At 35.8% G+C, this 10,000-nt stretch overlaps 1 protein-coding gene across 1 annotated transcript in view; it reads left to right on the top strand.

Moving 5' to 3' along the window:
- The window catches only part of LOC124953373 (aspartate, glycine, lysine and serine-rich protein), a 206,870-nt gene that overhangs the window by 153,840 nt on the left and 43,030 nt on the right, over positions 1 to 10,000 (top strand). The gene's annotated exons all lie outside the window — the stretch shown is intronic.

Below are 10,000 nucleotides of genomic sequence, written 5' to 3'. Positions count from 1 at the left end.
TTGGACACGTGATCCAATAGTGGACCAATCAGACATCTCCGTATACCGAGTGGATGCTGCTCGAGGGATGCAAAAGGCGGGGTCGTCCAATGCAGTGGGGATGAAAGCTCGATGTTAGATGGGGGGGACGAAAAGCTGGCCGAAGTCACGTGTGTAGACCGACGACAGGCAGAAGCCACCTTCGTGTTTCCGCGTCTCCCGTGCGGTCAAACCGTGTCTACATTATCGGACTATCATATCTTGGTGTATGGCTTTTTTCGAAACTTCGTTCTAACGCGCCGATTATATGTTATTATTTAATCGAGTGATCCTTTGCGCGATAAACCAAATCGATTTCATCTTCTCCTATTCCTTCTTCTTCTTATTCTTCTTCTTCTTCTTCTTCTTCCACTTCTAATTTTAATTCTAATTCTTCTTCTTCTTCTTCTTCTTCTTCTTCTTCTTCTTCTTCTTCTTCTTCTTCTTCTTCTTCTTCTTCGTCCTCTCGTTTTATCTTTTTCTTTATATCCTTCGACTTTCGTTTAGTTTTATGTGAATAACAAAGTGTTGTAAGATCAATTGAAATAGTATCGTCAGGATCTAGTGTCGTTCTACGACGCATTGACAATGAACAATATGGATGCAGTGAATTCAACGATATATTAATAAGAATATATATATATATATACATATATATATATACATACATATATATATATATATATATATATATATATATATAACGAATTAATGAAATATGTTTCAACGAAGAATTTATATTTCTACGTTGGACGTTCTGTTGGATTATTCGCGGACGGTGGACGCGAGTGAGAGTTGAGTGGTGTGCAATTCGAAGTGTTGTGACGCGCGACAAGGAGAGTCGATTACTTTTTTTCGAAAAGTGCGAGAAGAAAAGAAAAGAAGAGGAAGAATAAGAAGAAGAAGAAGAAGAAGAAGAAGAAGAAGAGGAGGAGGAGGAAGAGGAGGAAGAGAAAAAAAGAAGCAGAAGAAGAAGAAGAAGAACAACAACAACAACAACAACAACAACAACAACAACAACAAGGAAAAGAAGAAGAAGAAGAAGTTGGAGAAGATGAAGCGACGGTCGGCCGGGTGCCGGCCAAAGCCACCCGTCGTTTGGCCGCACAAAGACGCTCTTGATGATAGCCATTGTAGAACATCACCATAGAACGAAAGAGAGAGAGAGAGAGAGAGAGAAAAGGACTCGTTAAAAAGAGACGAGAGTCGCTTTGGAGAAGCGTGTAAAGAGGTCTTTATCGAAAGTCAATAGGACTTCTCTCTCTTCTCTTCCTTTTTCGGATGTTCCCTATGTATATATATTATATATATACGTTCCTCTTCCTTCTTCTACGCCCTCGCGTTGAACGTAAAGGAGAAAGATAGAGAGAAAGAGGAGCCACCTGGATTCCCACATAGCCGACGGCCGTCGGGGCCCTCAGTAGTGCTGCGATGGACCTCAGCACCGCCGCCTATCGTTACAACCAGAACATGATGGAATATTATACCTGTAAGCAATCCGTGAGAATTCTACGATCCGTAGATGAAAGAGAAAGAGAGAGAGAGAGAGAGAGAGATCTAACAATCCAGAAAAAATATCTCTGATCTCATCCTGATCTCACCCTGATCTCTCACCTTGATCATTACACCCTCTAACTAACCAATTGCACTTCTCTAATACCCGCATCCTCCCCATTTCATTCGTTCTATCATCGAATTAACATTGAAATTAACGTTGAAAATGAATTACGTTAGATCGATGAAACGTTTCAATCTACGTTGAATCTACGTAAGAAATAAAAAACTTACATATGTGTTAAAATAATTTCAAAATAAAAATGAAAAAATTGATTAATCGTATAATATCAATGATCGTTTCAATAAAATATAACGATCCTCATTTTTAATTTGTAAAATATAACACGAATTGAACTATATACGATTTATTCGATGGATCTATAAGAAGAACAAAGAGTAAAGAGGTAAAGAAAAGAGAATCGATTTAAATCGATCGAATCGATTATAAATAAAGCCGAACGAAACGAAATAGAGCGATCAAGGAGACGGAAAAATTTGTTCGAAACGACGGAACGATCGTTACGAACTTTCGTTCGTAAGATAATGGACAGATAGAGAATGAGAGAGATAGAGAGAGAGAGAAAGAGAGATATCAATCGTGCGTAGCCTTCGCATGAATTCGAGATCTCGAATCACGTTCGAAACTCGTAAAAAAAACTCTGACCACAGACGACGCATTCGTTCATTCGATCTGCGTACAAGTCATTTCGAAGATGAGCTTCCTCCAATTCTTTTCTTTCTTCTTTTTTTTTTTCCCTCCCTTTTATATTTTATCTTTTTATCTTTTATCCATAAACGTTCTCGCATTTTTCATTATTCCATTCGTTTCTCGATAAAAACGAAAAATTTGTGTTGGGAAAATACTTTTTTGTTCCCTGGGATTGAAGAGAAATTGTTCGTGGAATTTACGAAAAAAAGAAAGAAAGAAAAAAGAGAGGAATAAACAGGAAGGGAAAAGTTAATGAGAAAAAGAAAAAAAAAAAAAAGAAAATAATAATAAATGAATTAATCGAACTCTTCGCAAATTCGAAAAAAAAAAAAAAAAAAGAAATTAATCGTTAATATCGAACAAATGCCTATGTGCGCGAGTACTTACTCGAAGGAAAAAGAAAAAAAAAAAAAAAAAAGAAAAAATGAAAGAAGAGAAAGATTTGCACAGTGATGCCTAATTAGTAATCAACGTTAAAGTGTATTAATTAAGAGAGAGAGATATCCTTTTGAAATCGTGTCGGAACGATAACATATCTTATGAAAGATATAGACGTCTTCATCGTGTGCGGATTCGTTGAATGCTAATGAAATAATAATAATTATGAAATACGAAGGAGAACTGGGCTCTCTCTCTCCCTCTCTCTCTATCTCTCTCTCTCTCTCTCTATCTCTCTCTGTCTCTATCTATCTCGTTCGATATACTTCGATATCGTGTATTAACTGGCTCATCGTTAAAATCGTTTCTTGCGACTTTAAGGCCCAAAGTTTAAATCCTTAATACGATGGCGAGAAAAATGTCAGCTCCGAACGAGAATTAAACTTAATTGGTTTGTACAAATGAATCCGTCGCTCGTCACAAATTACCCTCAATTTTTACGTCTTTCTATATAAATACCAGTCATTTTTTCTTCCTTTTTTCTTCTTCTTCTTCTTCTTCTTCTTCTTCTTCTTCTTTTTCTCCATCGCGAAATTTCGAATCACATCGATGTACTAACGAGCATCAAAAATATTTACAAAAAAATACATCGGGATTTTTTTTTTTCCCATTTCTTTTTACGTCCTTTCTTTTTTCTCTTTTCTTCCTTTTTTTTCCTTTTTTTTTTTTTTTTTTTTTTTTTTTTTGATAAATAAAATGTGTCAAAGGAATCGACGAACATCGATCTAAAACTTATTGATAATTTTTTGTCGCGACATCGAAATGAAGAAAGTGATTCTTAAAAGAAAGCTCGATAAGCGCTCATTTAGATCTCGTATAGATCTTAACGTTCGATCTTCATAATTTAACGTCAATAAATGAATTGTTTACGATGAATGAATCGATCGTTTCGGCAATCGTGATCTAATTGATCGTACGAAATTCAACGAAGAATATACGTCATGATTTACATTTAAATCACGTACGAACGATCCTAATTTAATTATTTCTAATCTAACAATTGAAAAAAACGAAGAATTAAAACATTAAAATGTTTTAATCGTGTGGCATCCTCTGATATCATAATAATGATCAATACGATGAAAAAATAAAAGTGAATGTTTACGAAGTATATGGAAAGTGAAAAGAAAAAAAATAAAAAAAATATATATATATATAAACAAAAAGAAAGATGGTGGATATAGTAACTACGAATTAGGATCGCGAAGTTGTACGAATCGTTCTTTCTTTTTCTCTCGTATTTCTCTCTCTCTCTCTCTCTCTCTCTCTCTCCCTCTATTTTTTTCTGTTCTTTCTTTCTTTCTTTCTTTTTTATTTTTTTTTTTTTTTTTTTATTATTATATGCGGGTGCGCCGACGGTAATATATAACGAGAACGGAGAGTATGTAATGCAATACAAGAACAAAGCAGGGCGCGAGATGCCGATACGAGAAATATCGAGTGACTACGCTCGACGATCTATATCGAGCTTCCACACGCGCCTAACGCGCGATTCTCGATAACTTTGACTCGAGTTCGGTCTTCCCATATCAAATATCGAAGACTGACTATGTCTCGCCGACGGAACCGATAAAAAGATCTTACCGATGAGTTTCGAAGATGTTACGTTTCTTTCTTCGCGTATAACAACTTATCCATATAGTTATATTTACGATCTACGATCGTTATTACGATCTACGATCGTTATTACGATCTACGATCGTTATTACGATCTAAGATCGTTATTACGATCGAACGTTCTCATCGACTAACCGATCGTTACGTTAATAATTAATATTAAATCAATCAACTTTGAATATCGTGTCATATTGATAATTTATAATATATCGATATCTTAACGTTAACATTATTTCGATTTAATGAATAATCAAGTACAGACGAATTGTCAGAAATATATTATATATCTATACGATTGAAAATCCTTCATAGTCTTTTTTTTTTTTTAATTATTACTTTAATTGTCAACGTTGATTTATATATATATATATATACAAAAAAAAAAAAAAACAAACAAACAAACAAAATGAAAAAGGAAACATAAAAAATATCGATATATTATCAAAGATAATTTCAAATTAATTTCATATCAATTATCAATGTATTTAAGATCGATACGATTGAAAATCCGTCAATATATTTTTTAATTAATAATTTGAACGATCAACGTTGATCTTTAGAAGAAGAAGAAGAAAAAAAAAAAAAAGAAAAAATATTAATATCAAGGATACACCATGACGTTTAATATTAGCCTGATTATTGGAATTACAATATATGGATCGTTATTGTTAAAAATTCGCTTAATAAAGTTCAAAAATAAAAAGGAAAAAAGTCAAAGAAAAGGAAAATCGATTACTACGTATAAAAATCGATCGATGATCAGAAAAAAAATGATGATCTCTCTATTCCCGGACACACGTTTTCTTAACGGAAACATAATGGAGACAAGAGAGATAGAGAAAGAGAGAGAGAGAGAGAGAGAGAGAGAGAGAGAGAGAGAGAGACAAGAGATCAAGAAGTAGTCCGCAGCAGCTCGGCGAACAGCCAGGTCACCTTATTTCTATCGTGGATGTTTCTTATATCGGCGTCGCGAATCGTGATCGATTAGAAGGGGATCCCGATCGAGAAAAATCATCAAATGCGAAATAAAAAATGATAAATATATATATATATATATATATATATATATATATATATATATATAGAGAGAGAGAGAGAGAGAGAGAGAGAGAGAAAGAGAGGGAGAGACAGACAGAGAAAGAGAAAGATTTCGATCATTATATATATGTATTGATATATAAATAAATGAATTTATCGTCAAGAGAGAGAGAGAGAGAGAGAGAGAGAGAGAGAGAGAGAGAGAGGGGAAGGAATAAAAAGAAAAAGAGGAACAAAGAAAGAAAGAAAAAATATGGCGCAATCGATAGAAGGGGTGGGAAAATATAGGGATGTTTGGAGGAGGAGAAAAATCCTCGATGGTGAGATTCACCTTCGTTATTTTCGAATGAACGAACGAACGAACGAACGAACGAACGAACGAACGAACGAACGATCTGTATTTTGCCGGATACGTTTCACCGCACACTCGATTTTATTCGCGTATTTAAACCGACGGATGTATTCCCAATATACGATCGTGCAAATCGTAATGGATGAAATCCCGCTCTCATACCGTTGCGTTCGATTCGTTCGATTAAAACGAGACGCTTTATAATTGGCATAGCCGCGCCGCGATACAGAAATGAAATCGCTCGAGGGGGAGGGCGAACGGGAGGGGGCGGGGAGGGGGTTGCCAGGAGAAAGGGTTGAGTGAGAGGGAAAAGGAAGAGGAATGGGACAGAGAGAGAGAGAGAGAGAGAGAGAGAGAGAGAGGATATCACATCTTCTTACACTCTCGGTAACTTTCTACGATGACTTGTCATTGATAGTCATGATCTGTCAATATTCTTCTAGTTTTTACTCTTTAAGGAATGATTATAAATAGAAAATCGATGAAAAGCGAGTAACGCGTTTTATTCGCTCAATACGTGCGTATACGTGTATGTATATATATATGTGTGTGTGTGTGTGTGTGTGTGTGTGTGTGTGTGTGTACGTGTGTATCTATTCTTCGATCGCATGGAGAAAGTGTGGATAAATTAAATATGTTTGTGTTCCTTTTGTTTCTTCTGTTTTTCTTTTCTTTTTTTCTTTTTCTTTTTTATTTTCTTTTTTCTTTTTTTTTTCTTTGGAGAGGAAAGAAGGAGGGGGAGATTATCTTATACCTTTACTACTTAAGGCCTCTTCCATCTACCTTCCTCTTTCTTTCACTATACCTGTACTACTAGTAAATAAACCTAATCGCATTAATCCGTGGCCGTTGTTCGTGGAAAATCGAGCGGTTCGATTTATTCGAGTAATAAGTTTTAGTAATACTACGAACCGGAGTGGACTACTCTCTCTCTCTCTCTCTCTCTCTCTCTCTTCGTAGTCCACAAATCGGTTTGATACTACTCTCTCACGTACGTGTGAGACAGAGAGAAAGCGAGAGAGAGAGAGAGAGAGAGAGAGAGATGGTTAATCCGCGGGGGTGGTCCAAAGGCCGGAGGCAGATAGAACCCTCGTATAGTTGTGGTCAGCAGGCGTGACGGCGTGTGTGCGTCGCGCGCGTAGGGCAGTCATGGTGCTTTTGCCGTGGAAATGCCACCATGATTCCAACGATCGTTCCCCTATCCTCCCTCTACCCCGCCCGACTACCGGCCAGCGCCACGGGGATGCGACCATAAACGCGAAAGCGAATTGATTTGCGACCGGAAAGCGCGTATCGTTTCTAGTAATGATATCGGGGGTGTCTACTCATTGTCTTTCATGTCTATGCGAGATACGTATATAGTTACTTACTTTCTTCTATTTCTCGCGTTCGATCAATGTTCATGGGAGGGGGAGGGGGGTGGAGGGGTGGAGGGGTGGAGAGGGGAAAGGAGGAAACGAAGAGGAAAGAATTGAAAAGAAAAAAAAAAAAGTAGGGATAAGAAAAGAAAGCGTATAAAAAAAATCGAAGAAATAAAATCAGAAATAATGATGATGATGATGATGATGATGATGATGATGATGATGATGATAATATAACGGTATAAATTTAACTTAAAAAAAAGGAAAAGCATCAATGAGAAGGATTATCTTTGTTTATATACAAATGATAAAAGGAAAGAATAGAAAAGAAGAAAGAAGAAAAAAGAAATATAATAGAAAGAAAGAAATGGAAGAGAGGGAGAGAGAGAGAGAGAGAGAGAGAGAGAGAGAAAAGAATTAAATGTCTACGCACAACAGAGAGATCGTTTTGTGTGAAAGCCACGATAAATCAAATCGAAATGTAATCTACCAAACGCAATTATCCGTGGGTAATTGCAACGATAGATTTCATCGGAGGAGCCGGCGGCGCGTGTGCATGTGTAAAGACGTAAGAGTGTGTGCGACCGCAATAACCGCAACGTACGCGATCGGATCGGTAACGTTTGAAATTAAAAGTGATGGCTTTGCAAAAAAAAAAAAAAAAAAAAGAAAAGAAAAAATAGAAACAGGAAAAAGAAAGTGGAAAAAATAAAGAAAGCAAAAAATAAAGAAAGAAAAAAAGAAAATGCAAACGAGGATAATTAAGAGAGATAAATCGTCGTTTCTCATCTAATTTCATCCCTCGTGTTCGTCAAAAAAGAGAGAAAGAAAGAAAAAAAAAATATATATATATATATTCTAGAACTTTGCCAGACGTGAATAAAGAGATAATGTAATTTAATGTGATGTGATGTAAAGGACGATGGGGTCCGGCCTGAGTTCGATGAAGTCACCAGAAACACTCGACGTTACGGGATGATCATCGAATCATCGACGCACTGGCGCGAACACGAGGGCATATGTCACTAGACAGAACCCTCCATTTACGTTATTAGACTCGGAGTTATCGCGTTATAGCAGATACGTGAATTAAGTCTTCGTTATTTTATACGTGCACGCGTAAAATAATAAAAACATTTCGAATCGTTAATCTATATATCCATTTCCTCAAAAGTTATTAGAACGAATTACACCAAACAAATATAATGCATTTATATAAAGAAGAAGAAGAAGAAGAAGAAGAAAAAAAAAAGAATTATCACTTTTAATAACTTGTAGAATCATAGATGAACCAAATCGAATACCGAATGACTTGTGTGTTCATTAAAAAAAAAAAAGAAAAAAAAAACAAAAAAAAAACGGTAAAAGAAATATTGTATAATTTTGCATGCGCGTATATCGAAAATATAAAAGATACATAAAATATTCTCTGATATATCAGAATTGTGGACGTACCAAATCGGATGTTGGACGAACGCATTCTATTTCTCGATTCTATCTCGAATAAAATCGAAATAGAAAGAAGAAATTCCAAACGGGAGAAGTGATTCGGGGTTAGCCCCGAATCAAAAACTTTTCTTCGGCTTGCATTTCTCGTGCCAAGTATCGTAATATAAATCTAAAATATATCACAGGAACCGCCTACGTACTCGTGTGTACCTACGAAGATCATAAAAAAGAAAGAGAGAGAGAGAGAGAGAGAGAGAGAGAGAGAGAAAAGGAAAAAAGAAAAAAAAAGAAAAGAAAAAAAAGAGAAGACAAAAAAATCATAATATAAAAGATATCCTTCGAAGATCTCACTCGAGTTACAATATCCCTAACGATACTTACTACAATAAAAAGAAATGAAATGAAATATCCTGAAAAATTTGTATTCCCTCTCTCTCTCTCTCTCTCTCTCTCTCTCTCTCTCTTGGCGATATATAAAATGTCCCTTTCTCTTTTCTCCTTTTTCCTCTCTCTCTCTCTTTCTCTCTCTCTCTTTTTACTCCCCCTTAGCTTTCTTTTTCTTACCGGGCACGTTCAAGAGAAAAGCGCAATTTTCCGAAAAAGGGGGAGATCGGTCACGTTCAATAACTTCCAATCCTCTTCTCGGCAAAAGCGAATACAACTTTCACCTGCTTTCTCAACGACGACATTGTTACGTCGAGTTAACCATAGTACGGTTATTACTTAGAAAATGTGATGGCAAAAAAAATTTATCTAAAAAAATAATTACTAAAACCGTAGGTTCAGTTCGATCGATCGATCTTATACGGGATGTCGAAACCTTTCCTTCCTCCCCCCCCCCACCACCACCACCACTACCATCACCACCCCCCACCCCACCGGCCATTCCACTCCCTCCTTGCACTGCATTTTACTTGATTCGTGCGGATATTTCATAAATTGTAAAAACAAAAATCTATATATATATATATAAATATTTATATATTTTTATATGAAAAATATTTTATATGTTTATATATAAACAAAATATGTACATGTATATACATTTATACATACATTTTTTTTTCTTTTTTCATTTGCACGCAATTATATATAGATATATATATATATATATATATAATTTTATATTATTTACATTATATTTGCATTTAATTAATTTTTCTTATGCAATTTAATTAAATTTGTTTACCCGCGTTAACAGTATAAAAAATATTTTCATTACAACACTAGCCATTACAATATGATGAGTAAATAGGGGGGTGGGGGCTGGGGGACGTTGAAGGGGTTAGAGCAGGAAAAGACTACTGCTCAAACTTTTTCCCACGGGATCAAAGACCAATACATCCTTGTAGGAAGTTTGGAAAATGTCGCAAGCTTTAAATCGAAAGCTCGAAAGTCTCGCGAGAGTGCACGAAAAGTTGACCCCAAACGATATCTTTCTCTCTCTCTCTCTCTCTCTCT

This window comes from Vespa velutina, chromosome 1 (assembly GCF_912470025.1).
Source record: "Vespa velutina chromosome 1, iVesVel2.1, whole genome shotgun sequence".
Classification (NCBI taxonomy): Eukaryota; Metazoa; Arthropoda; class Insecta; order Hymenoptera; family Vespidae; genus Vespa; species Vespa velutina.
The sequence above is the reverse complement of the archived record's forward strand: the minus strand, read 5'-3'. Positions and strand labels throughout refer to the sequence as shown.